Raw genomic sequence first — 12701 nt, forward strand, 5'->3', positions numbered from 1 at the left:
GAAAGTTGAGGTGAAAAGAAACAACAGTCTTAACCAATTGCAGTCTGAACATCTTATTTTGCAAATTTTATGAAAACACATGAATATGCAATCATATTACACTCTATCCCAGAGTGTTGGAAGGAGCTCATGCGTACAAGTGAGGGGCTTTGAAGCAGAAGATTTATTAGTTTCATGGGAAACTCACATTCACACACTGGCCATATGAGCACAGTTTGGAAATACTGAGTCTACCACTATGTCCATTCTCACGGCCATGAGACCCAGTTAGGAGCTCAGCATCTTTGTTCTGCAAATGTTCTCAAACTGTTCTCTCCCTTTTCCTAGCTTTCCACATTAGCCTCATCTTTCTCCATTTTGTTTTTCTACTTCCTATGTCAGGATCTTAAACTAATGGCCAACTGTCTCATTGAAAGGTGAAAACTCTTCATTCTCCAAAAGTAAATTTCTAAGAGTTGGTGTTCAGTTTAGCTCATGATGGATCCTGCGGCGATGATGAGAGCTACTTTCTCCTATAGCCCAGTATGTGCCTGTAGGTATGTCAGTGCAAGAGTTGCATTCTCATCCACTCTTGTCATTCAATCCTTAGAACATTCTTATAAGGTAGTAAAGTTATTAACATTTTAAAAAATGGGTCATTAAACTCAGAGTTTAAGTAATTTGCCCAAGAACAACACACAGTTGGTAAGCAGTGGAGGATCCCATTTGACTCTCAGTTGCTTAATTAAATCTGTGTGTGCTTAGGAAACTAAAGCTGTTTGGCGGACCCAAGTTCTAATCATATGGCCTAGAATGAGTAGCTTTCCAATGTCTATGCCGCTCTCTTCAGTCACTGTTATCAAGTTTACTAAATCCTTTCTCTAGGTCCAAAGTGTGTCTGTCTGGCTCCTTAAGGCAGAAAGTTACACATAGGAGACTTTGTGCTATACACCCATTCAATTTCTAGCTTCCTTCCCATCTTGACAATACACTTTCCAAAGCACAGGAGTTAGGGAATTACAGGGAGGATATGGATATTTAAGATTTTTCTTCAGATGCTAACAGCCCTCTGATATTTATAAATAAAGCACATTTTGAATATTCAGAGAGAAGGAAAAGAACATGTCTTCAAAATACTACAAATATCTTTCCAAGGGAATAAACCTGAGACCAAGCAGATGAAAAATTACGAAAGGAAATACAAATAAAGTAAACTGAGAAGTAAATTGTCAGGCTATAAGAATGAACATGATGACAAAAAATATTAATGGAATTTTTTTTTTTGACCTCACTGCATGGCATCTGACATCTTAGTTCCTCAACCAAGGATCAAATCCGTGCCCCCTGCACTGGAAGCAGGGGAGTTGTAACCACTCGACTGCCAGGGAAGCTTCAATGGAAATTTTTAAAATGATTAACAAAATCCCCTTGTCTTTATCCCTGCTAGGCCTCAGGGAAAAGCTGTTGGCACTTGCATTTTATTCTCCTGCTAACTTTTTATGGCAAATCGAACCAGGATGCCCTTGTTTCCAACCACCAAATGTGTAAACTTAACCATCATCTGCTCTGATTCCATTTCCTTCCCTCTTGTTAAACAGACCAGAACAAGTGTCTTTTTTTGTTTTTTTTTCTATTTAAGGTCAATTTTATGTTATTGAAAATCATCCCAATGTGTATAGTCAGAAATCTTACATAGTCCATTAACTTGATTCTTATATATTCATGTTTTCCCACTCACTGCAATATTCCCATTAGCTTAACAATTGTTTTGTTATCAGAGTAGTACATGTACATTATTCAAAAAAGGCAAACAGTAAAACTAAACCTGTTGTGAGAAAGAGCAGCTCCTACTTAACTGCCACTCCTGCTTCCCAGAGGCAAACTCAGCCAACTCTCAACTCCTCCTTCTTTCCAACTCCAAACTTGCTATTGCAGCTATTTATTCTTTCTTTTTTTTGGCTGAATCTTGGCATGTGGGATCTTAGTTCCCCAATCAGGGATTGAACCTGTGCTCCCTGCAGTGGAATGACAGAGTCCAAACCACTGGATTGCCAAGGAATTCCCCTATCCTTTCTTTTACTTTTTAGTTTCAGACATTATCTATCAATTTCTCACTAAGAAAGATTAAGAACATCACAGTTTGTAGCTATGGCAATATTAAATGTTTATATATCATGGTACTTCCCAGTTAAACTACATAGTATGATTTGACACCATTTCTTCCCTGTAGGATTATTTCTGTTCCCTAGAGTTAACAAACGTTTTTGTATATTTGCTTAGTTTTCTAGTTATCAAACATTAACTTACTCACTAACTCTGCAGAGAATTCTCTAAATAAGTGCAAAAACAATAGAAGAAAATTCAGATCTAAGGGAATAGGTAAAGAGAACTGAAATTGTAAATATGCAGTTAAATGGAAAATATTTTATTTTCTTTCTTTTAATTTCTTTAAAAGATATTGGCTGTTTAGAACAATAACAATAACATGATAATTTTGGGGCTTATAAGGTATATACCCTTGGAGGAGGAAATGGCAACCCACCGTAGTATTCTTGCCTAGGGAATTCCATGGACAGAAGAGCCTGGGGAGCTACAGTCTATTGGGGTCACAGACAGTCAGAAATAATTGAGCAAACACAAAACCACCATAACCTATATAGAAATAAAGCACATGACAAGGGTGGTACAAGAGATGGAGGAGGCAATAAATGAAATTAAATCTGTACTTTTTTTTATAACTTACATGAAATGATGCAACATTAATTATAAGCAGACTGTGATAAGTTAAGGATATATATTTTAAATCTAAAACAACTACTAAAAATGTAAAACAATAAAGCCTAAAAAGTTAATAGAGGAAATGAAATAGAATATTAAAAACATTTTTTAAAAAGGGTGAGGAAATTTAACTTATAGCAACTATAAAGAAGGAAATAAAGTAGGAAATCAATAAAATAGAAAAAACAATAAAAAAGAATATTCAAAAGATTATTAAAAAAAATTTGATCTTCAAAAAGATTAATTAAAGCTGATAAACTCCTCCCAAGATAGTCAAGACACTAAAGGAAAATAAATACCAATATTAAGAATGAAAAATGGGTATCACTACAGATTCTATAAACATTAAAAGGATACAAAAAGGAAACATGGTGGGAAAAAAGATGAGAAACAATTCATGCCAATTAAGTTTGACAACATACATAAAACTGTCATAAGTAAAAAAACACAACTTACCAAAATGTTCATGAAAAGAAGTAAAAATCTGAATTGCTTTATATTATTAAATAAATTGCATAAAAATAAAATTTCTAGAGAGAAAATTTCTGGTCTAGATAACTTCATTGGTGAATTATTTTGAACATTTAAGAAGGCAATACTGCCGTGTTACACAGCCTCTTTCAAAAAACAGAGGACAAAGGAACATCACCTAACCCATTTTAGAATAATTTACCTAGAATAATTGTAATACCAAAACCTAATACAACTACTACAAGATAAAATGAAACAAAACACACATATACATACCAAAATCTCTCATAAACACAAAATTCCTTAAACACATACTGGCAAATTTAACCAGTAAAATATAAAGAGTATCTTATAGCCAATTTGGGTTTATTCCAGAAATTCAAGATTGGTTTAAACAATTTGAATTTTTCAATGTAATTCACCACATTTAAAGAATAAAAGAGAAAAATATGTAATCATCTCAACAGATAAGAAAAGAATATTTGCCTAAATTCAACACCTATTCATGAGAAAACCTGCAAACCTGGAATGGAAGGAAGCTTGTATTTGTTAAAAGCATCTATGATAAGTTGCAGATAACACCATACCTAATGGAAAAATAGTAAACTTTTCCTCTTTAATTCAGCAAGCTGGGAACGATGCTCACTCTTTTCACAACTATTCAACATTGCACTGGGGGTTGTAGATAATAAAATAAGCCCCCTCCTCAAAACAAAACAAAAAATATAAAGAATAGAAAGGAAGAAGAAAAACTATTTTGTTCTAAAAGATAAAAATTTATGTTGAAAATCATAAGGAATATACAAAAAAACAAAAACAAGTGATTCCTTCAACAGAAATCAGCAATGGAGGAAGAAACAAGTGGATGAGATAAATATCAAGATGGGAGAGTTAAACCCAAACACATCAACAAGCACATTAATTGGAAATAGAATAAACACTCCAAGTAAATTGCAGAGGTTTTCACACTAAAAAACCAAGATCCAACTATGTCCTCTTTATAAGAAATATGCTTAAACATAAAGACAGGCAGTCTGAAAGTACAAAAAATGGAAAAAGACATACCTTGAAAACAGTGTAAGAAAGCTGATGGGATGATGTTAACCATTAAATCTATCTCAAAAGGAAGAGTGTCACTGTAGGTAAAGATCTTTTATGAAGATAAAGGATCAACCTAGCAAGAATATGGGCTTCCCTGGTGGCTCAGCAGTAAAGAAACCACCTGCCAATGCAGGAGACATGGGCCTAATCCCCTGGAGAAGAAAATGGCAACACATTTCAGTATTCTTGCCTGGGAAATCCCATGAACAGAGGAGCCTGGCGGGATACAGTCCCTGGGGTCACAAAAGTTGGATGTGACTTAATGATTGAACAACGACAATTGGGATCTTATTTCTCATAAATGATTCCTGCCACGACTTATCATATTGCAGATTGTCTCCAGATTTTCTTAGCTACTTTACTAAACTAGCATTAAATTTTAAATTGAATTTGGGTCTTTTAGGAAAACAATTATATGTACCTTTCAAATATAGGTTTCCTTTCCCATATTTCTTCATAGCTATTTCATTGCTTAAACTTTCTAGAATAATTAAAAACAAAAACATATTGTCAAACTACTTGTATTTTGGCCCTGATTCTGGGGAACTGCCCTAATGTGTTGTCGTTGTGATGTTTTTGGCTAATGGTGTGAGGGTGAGGTCTCAATGGTTTTGAAAAATCTCTCTCATACTAGATTTCTGAGAATATCTTGTGCAGAATTCAATTAGAGCATTATATTATAATACTGAACCATCCTCAGTTTTAGGTTTACCTTAGGTGACTTGGTTTTTCATTACTGCTTTCTAGCTCTTAGGGTTTTATTTAGGATTTTCTTATGTTTATAATAGAGATGGGTGTGTAAGCCTCACTTTTGGGTTTTCTCTTAGTAAAAGGGGGAAAGACACTAGAAACTAGCATTTACTAGGCTACTGACTGCTACCACTAGGATAATGCATTAGTATCTTACATATACTCATTTTTTTTGCAGTTTTGTAAGGATTTCTGGTTTCATATTATAGTAGTTTGATTAATAAAAGTATTGCTGAATTTATCTCAGTATTTACTTCAATGCACGTATCATGGGAATTATCATGAACTTCCTAGAAAGTTCAAAGAATTTCCATATAAAGTCAATCTATTAATGGTTCCAAGACTTTTGTGGAGGTAATTATAATTGTTTCCATTTTTTTTCCCTTGATTGTCAATTTGGCCAGTAAGAGCTTAAAAGGCCTTTGCTGACTGCAGTCCTATGTACTCATTCAGAATTCTCACTTGTATTCATTCTTACTCCCTTCAAAAAAAGACCTGCACACAAAGGCACAACACATAAACAGAAAGCACTGCTTTTCAACTCTACTGAATTTCAGTAAAATCACCATCTCCTCTCACCCCTGAGCCTCCATACTTACTCCCTTATAAATACACTCTCCTCTCTGCCTGGCTAGCATAACTATTGTTGAGATGTACTACACAATACCCACTGCTCTCCTATTCACAGGCTCATATTTTATCATTGATTTTATTTAACTCCATAGGAACAGGGATGTCTATTACACACCGCGAATGAGATAATCACTGAATAGGTTTTTCTGATAGTAGATACATTTTGTCATACTACTTCTGCTAGATCTTTGTGATGTTATCTTTGCTTTCTTCCTTTTTCATTTCCTACTTGGTTCTTTCCCCTGACTTTGCCACACACACAGTATTTTGTGCTTTTGAGAACACATATTAAATGCTACCAGTGGATAGCTTAACTATTTTTAAAAAGTGCTTAAATGTTTATAACTCAAAGTTTAAAAATGAGTGAGGAAACATTTTAAATTCTCTATAGAAGAATTTTGCACTTTTATTTCCCAATTCCAGCTCCTTGTTCCTCTCTAGTTTCCTATTTACAATAAGTGATCACCATCATGTTTTACATTTTATATTTGTGAACCAGCCAGGGTTCATCAGTGAGGGAAGGGAAGGAGGACCTTCTGTAGGGTTGTGGGTCAACTTTAATGTTTTTATTTGTAAGTTCCGTTCAGCTCAGCTCAGCTTCGCAGGCTCAGTCTACCCCATGGACTGCAGTACGGTATTTGTAAACAATGTTACAATTGCTCAGACTTCCTCCTAACAGTTTAATACTCATGGGCCAATCCTTTTAAGCCTCAACTTCCTACACTTGAAATACTTTTGATCACTTTTCAGCATTTCCTGTGCTCGGGTACTATGTTAATACACTGCCCCTGTATAATTTGTGTTAACTTTTTTTGTGTGTGTGTGTTAACTTTAGAAGTGAATTACTAAACAGCTAAGAAGTCTTGCTCAAAATTTTTTTCACTTAAAAAGTATTGCCTAAGAAACACATTTTAAATTTTATTTAAATTTATTGCTTTGCTTACTCACACTACTTTTGTTAGAAACATTAATCACTCCTTCTATTCCAATTATTTTTGAATCAATTATGCAAACTCCTCCTCTGTAAAGTCATGGCCGCTCCAATTTCAAGTGGGCCATCAGGGTTTTCCTTCACATTTGCTATTCCAGAACTCCTCTGCTCTTCTCAAATTTCTGAAATCAGCAAACTATAGCACGGAAGTCAAATCCAGCCCCCTGCCAGCTTTTGTATAGTTCTAATGGAAGTCACCTTGGGTTTACATCTATGGGTGCTTTCACATTGCAGTGGCATGGCCAGTGAGTAAAATATTACTACCTAGTCCTTTAGAAAGTCAGTTGTGTGCATGCTCAGTCATGTCTGACTCTTTGCGACCCCATGGACTGGAACCCACCAGGCTCCTCTGTCCGTGAAATTCTCCAGGCAAGAATAATGGAGCCGGTCGCCATTTCCTACACCAGGGGATCTTCCCAACCCAAGGATGGAACCCACATCTCCTGCATTGGCAGGCAGATTCTTTACCACTGAGCCACCTGGGAAACCCAGGCTCCTAGGCTTTTTCAATTGCATGCCTCTTTCAATTTTTCTCATGCTTGCAAAATTTTCAAACGACCCCCACATACTTCGGGCATTTATAAAGTACACATTCTAAAAACCTGCTGTGTCGGTAATATCAGTCTTCATGACAGTGGTTGCTTTTGTGCGTGTATGCATGCTGCAGTTGCTATTCCTAAATCCTGGAATGTTTTTTCTTTGCACTTACCCATTAAAGCCAGGTCTGAATTTGGGCAAAAGGTCAGATACCAGAGGAATCGTTTGGCTCTGATGTTACAGACAGGACAGAACTATACCTGGACCCTTTAAAAATGGGAATTAAGGGGAGAGAGCAAGAGATGGAGGGAGAAGGGGAAATGAAGTACTCATAACAGGGATGACAAGCTCCTTTGCCACTATCCACTGCAGATGCATGCAAACCTCAGCACAGAATTAAGAAGGTAGCAATAATGTAAATGCCTCTATTAATGTCTTCTATCTAAAAATAGTGATCAAAGCAAATACCAGTCTTCTCTTAGAAAAGAATGAGGTGATAGAATGAGGAAAACACAACATTCAAGTGTTCTAAAGTAAAGCATGAAGGGGGCCAATTGCTGCAGAATAAGGGAGGTCATATGACCACTTGTCCTATCTTACTATAGCTGTATAGGTAATATTTAAGTGTTTCAACCCTATTATTATTTTAAGGATAATTCAGTGTGCGTGTATGTGTGTGTTGAGTATACAGACTTTTCACTGTACATTTCTGTCACTTTGGCCATATGTGTGTGTATGTTTCTTTGTAAATTTTTGGCCACATTTTGCGGCATATGGGATCCTAGTTTCCTCACCGGGGAGAGAAGCCACGCCCCCTGTATTGGAAGGCAGAGTCTTAACCACTAGATAGCTAAGGAAGGTCTTGGCCATAATTTTTAAGCACTAATTATGTTTCTGTTACCAAGCTGGTCCAGTAATATGCTGTCCCAAAGATGCTCTTTTTGACAGCAGCAAATAATTAGCTGAAATTAAAAAGGGATAGGAGGATCAGGGAAAGGAAATATTTAAGTGCTACATTAAATTACATAATAAATGAGCATTAAGTCACTCAAGAAAGGTGGTGAAAAATGAAAGTTGCTCAGTCGTGTCTTGACTCTTTGTGACCCCATGGACTGTAGCCAACCAGGCTCTTCTGTCCATGGAATTCTTCAGGCAAGAATACTGGAGTGGGTTGCCATTCCCTTCTTCAGGGGATCTTCCCTACCCAGGGACTGAATCTTGTCTCCTGCATCAAAGACCGATTCTTTACCATCTGAGCCACTAGGGAAGCAAATACATATATATGCAACATCCCCAGATCAAGGAACAGGTCTTTAGTAGGTTCCAAAAAAACACTAGCCTCCCTATGTAGAAAAGACAATTACTATGCATAATTCTAAAGGTTACCACATCAAAGACATAGCTCTTCTTGTAAAGCATCACAGTAATCTGAAAAAAGAATCATTCATACTTTTCAAATAAACACAAAATAAACCACATAATTCTGAATAAGTAGTAACAACTTTATTTTAACTCAACGGGCTGAAATGCAAAAAATATTTTCAGCAACAAGATACAAAAAGTATGTATCTCATCATTGACATCAGCTGATTAAAAATGAGGCCGAAAAGTTCAATGTGTCTTTATACATTTGAATCTTGAAAATCAATTCCCCCCAGAACTAATTTTTAAATAATTTCAGCAGACTTTTACTTTCAAAAATGGGACTCAATTTATATTTTCATTCTAAAAAACTGAAGGCAAAAATTAACTGGGTTACAGTATACAATGATAAACTCTAACAACAGAAAAAGATTTAAATATAAGAGTTCTTTTTCAAACGTAAAGTCCACATACTGCAAACAGAAGACACGGTGTGGTGATTTCATTCTTAGTGAAGAGGAAATCTCGCATGGTAGGCACTCAATATTTGTTCAACTGGACCTAAAATTTACATCATTCCATTTTAACACTTAAACAAAGTAGAGCTCATAATCTGTATAAAAGAGGTTTGCAAAATACTCTTATGTGTGCTGAAAGTGCTGTCTTTATAATCTGAAAACACTAAAACCCACCCACCCACCTTGTTTTGCAAGAATACACTGAATATTTTCATTTTACCAATCAAAGAGCATGAACATCCAACTCAGAATAATTCACCTCTTCAAGCAGACTTGGCTTTGAGAAAAGCTTGCTGAGTTGGACTTAAACAAGACAACTTACTGAAGTCCCTAGTGTTCTATCTTAGTTAACACTAGGAAGTATACAAAGATTCTGCTTAGATTTTGAATTTATGCACAAAACTTAAATGGGTAAATAAATTAGTTAATTATATGTCTGGCAATTTAAGCTCTAACTTAAATTTAGTTTAAAAATAAAACAATAATGTTCATGACAAATTTTTAAGAGATCTTCATTAATATTTTTAAACTCAATTTCAAAACTGATGTCCTAAAAAGGCACTGTTTTCACATTTCATCATGCAGTAAATTGGTCACATTTTTGAGAATTATAATTTCCTCAACTGTCCCCCCAAATAAAGCACATTTAAATGGAATACATTTCAACTAACCTAAACTTTCAACATTTAACTGAGTCCTATTTTCAGAAATTCACTTTTGAACATACCACACACAAATCCAAGCAAATATACATATACACACATACACACGCACACACACATGCCTAATGACCACATAATACATGCAAGGATCTCCAATTACTATTTCAAGACAATGACACATGAGTATTCAAGGAGGTAACAATGGCAGGCCATATGTGATGGCACCTTCATATTTGTGCTCCAAGTATCGATACACACTAAAATTAAAAAATGAAAAAGGCACAAATATAGTGTTTCTGTATCTCAATCTAAAGAACAGTTCTCCAATGGTTACTTTTACAATATGTAATGTTTAAGACCAGTAACTACTTTTCTAAGAGCGAGCTGTTTAGGTGACAAAAGGGAAACAGGAGCAGGCTTTAGTTCAAAAGGCAACAACACTGCTTTGAACAAAATCTGTGTCTACTGAAAACCATGTGTATAGTTAAAAAAAAAAAAGGCTATTAGAACACTCATTTCAGAATACATTAACAGTTTTACATTGCCTCAAGAACCCACAATACCAAAAATATACAAATAAATTAAAAAAAATAAATCAACTACCATGTGATTCTGTTAATATAATTGGTAGGCATTATATTATCTGAAAAGTGGACATTTCTACAAACATGGATATCCTTACAGCACAGTGTTTGACATTTTTGGTACAAAATGTGTTACCAAACCAAAAAAAAAAATCTTTATAATAAAACCCTTCAGATTTGCAATAAACACAAAAGTAAGGGTAAGCTGAAATGTACATTATAGATGTTACCACTGAAGTCACTATGGTTAGAAATGTAGATTCAAGCAGTGAATTAATTCACAATGCGTCTGTGTGCATTTGATATAAATGGATACACCAGTATTTATTTATTTTTTTAATATGTGACAACAAAATTCTAGGGCCTGAGAAGAGAATTTTTTTCTTCTAAGACCCTGGCAAAATCTCAAATCCTTAAAGTATGTATGTATGTGTGTGTTTTTTTAAGCTGCACACTGTAAATTTAAAAGGCTCAATATTATGGTTTAGTTGAGAAGTGAATTTCTGCTCCTTATAATACTCTTACGTAGTTTTCTACTCTCTATAATACTCTTACATAGGACAGAGTCCACTCATATGTAAGAATCCTTCTTCTATCCCAAGGTAGCCTTTCAATATTAAATTTAACAATACAACAAAGACTCAAACTACAAAAGAAGAAATGAAGATATCTGAAAATACCATCTTTTCAAACTTCCGTTTGATGTGGATAAAAATGATTATTTGACAGCGTTTGTTCAATGTAAATATGAATCATTCTTGGCATATTAGGATTCAGTAAATACCTAATAGATAACAAAAATAATATCTATTTTAAAACTTTAGCTTCATTTTTTTTCTTTTTGCCCTAACTTCAAAAACTAAATAAACAAATTATACAAATTTTAATCTGGAGAATAGTTACATAGGTAAATATATAGATATATGCATTCTTTTTTCCAGTGACACACTTTTTCCCCTTGTGGTCAAACACAACTCTTGCCTAAGAAGCATACTACCACTGTTAGAGGAAATCTGATGCGGCGCTTGACACTGATCACTCCTGCTTCGCCATGACAATGCACTAGAACAGACCTCTGCTGTGACCAAACTGAAGATATGTATGCGTTTAAAGCTAAAATTCATTTATGATAAAGAACTGGCCTGTGAAAAGCAGTTTATAAACAGTTTATCCTGTTCACATTATGCATTATTTCAATTATCATCCACAATGTTGGTAGAGTTACTGAGACAGACAGGAGAAACCTAGGGAGGAAAAAAGGTTTCAGAGTGTAGCCTGACATATTTCTAAGGGTCCTCTCCTTTGGTCTTCAAATAATAACAGTTCATTGTTTTTAGAAGGAGAGTAGACTGTCTAGGATTCATTTCCTGTTCAGGTGCCTTCTCCAAAGTGTGATAAAACAGTAGTAAATTCAATAATGAATATCTGAAAGTCAAACCAATGTAACTATAATCGGGAATATCTTTCTTATCTATTACCACAAAAATCCCAGTTGCCTCCATCTTTCTTAAAAAATTCCTTCAAAAGTTAAGACAATTAATTATACCACATCAATTCCCTCAAAAGAAAGAAAGAAAGAAAAAAAAAAAGAGTACCATTTAGCATATAAAAGTTACATTAAAAGTGCATATGTATCTTCTTAATTGGCCCAGTCATTAAATTTATATTTGGTCATCCTTACTTTTAACATATAGAATTCTTCATGTAAATGTAGGTCACTATAAATTTAAAAAAATTAATTCAGCACTAAACATGCTTTCTTCTTATTGAAATCTTAACCTCAATCAGTTCTCAATCATTGTAAACTTGGCTAAACTCACAAAGAAACACAAGTAAAGGTTTGTTATGCTTCTCTTAGTTTGCTGGACAATTAACATACAAACATCACAAATTTCACTAAAAATTTGGGCCAACTCATTGCATATTTGCCCCCTGAAATGAAAAATAAATTAGAACTGAAGCAGTGTATTGCCATAACTTACCTTGAAGGTAAGCAGTTTCTCCTGTATTTATAGAACTTAGACTAGAAACATTACCAGTCATCTCCAACACAAGTGCTTTTTTAAAAGAAAACCTAGTTTTAAACTTTTAGTACAGGACAAACGCTACAAAATTCATCTGCCTTTCTCAAACTAATGGAAGATCCTTTTGAAACTTACTATCTTCAGTTATCAATATTACTGCATTATGGAGCTAGTGCAATCCTGCATAGCCTTGGTCACAATGACAAGGCACAATAAAAAAATTAAAGTATTATATGAACAAGAGAAGTCACTGAAGATAATTTAAGGCCTTGAAGTGAATTAAGAGTATAATCAGTCTAATTTAAAGCTGA

Source organism: Budorcas taxicolor, chromosome 2 (genome assembly GCF_023091745.1).
Source record: "Budorcas taxicolor isolate Tak-1 chromosome 2, Takin1.1, whole genome shotgun sequence".
Lineage (NCBI taxonomy): Eukaryota > Metazoa > Chordata > Mammalia > Artiodactyla > Bovidae > Budorcas > Budorcas taxicolor.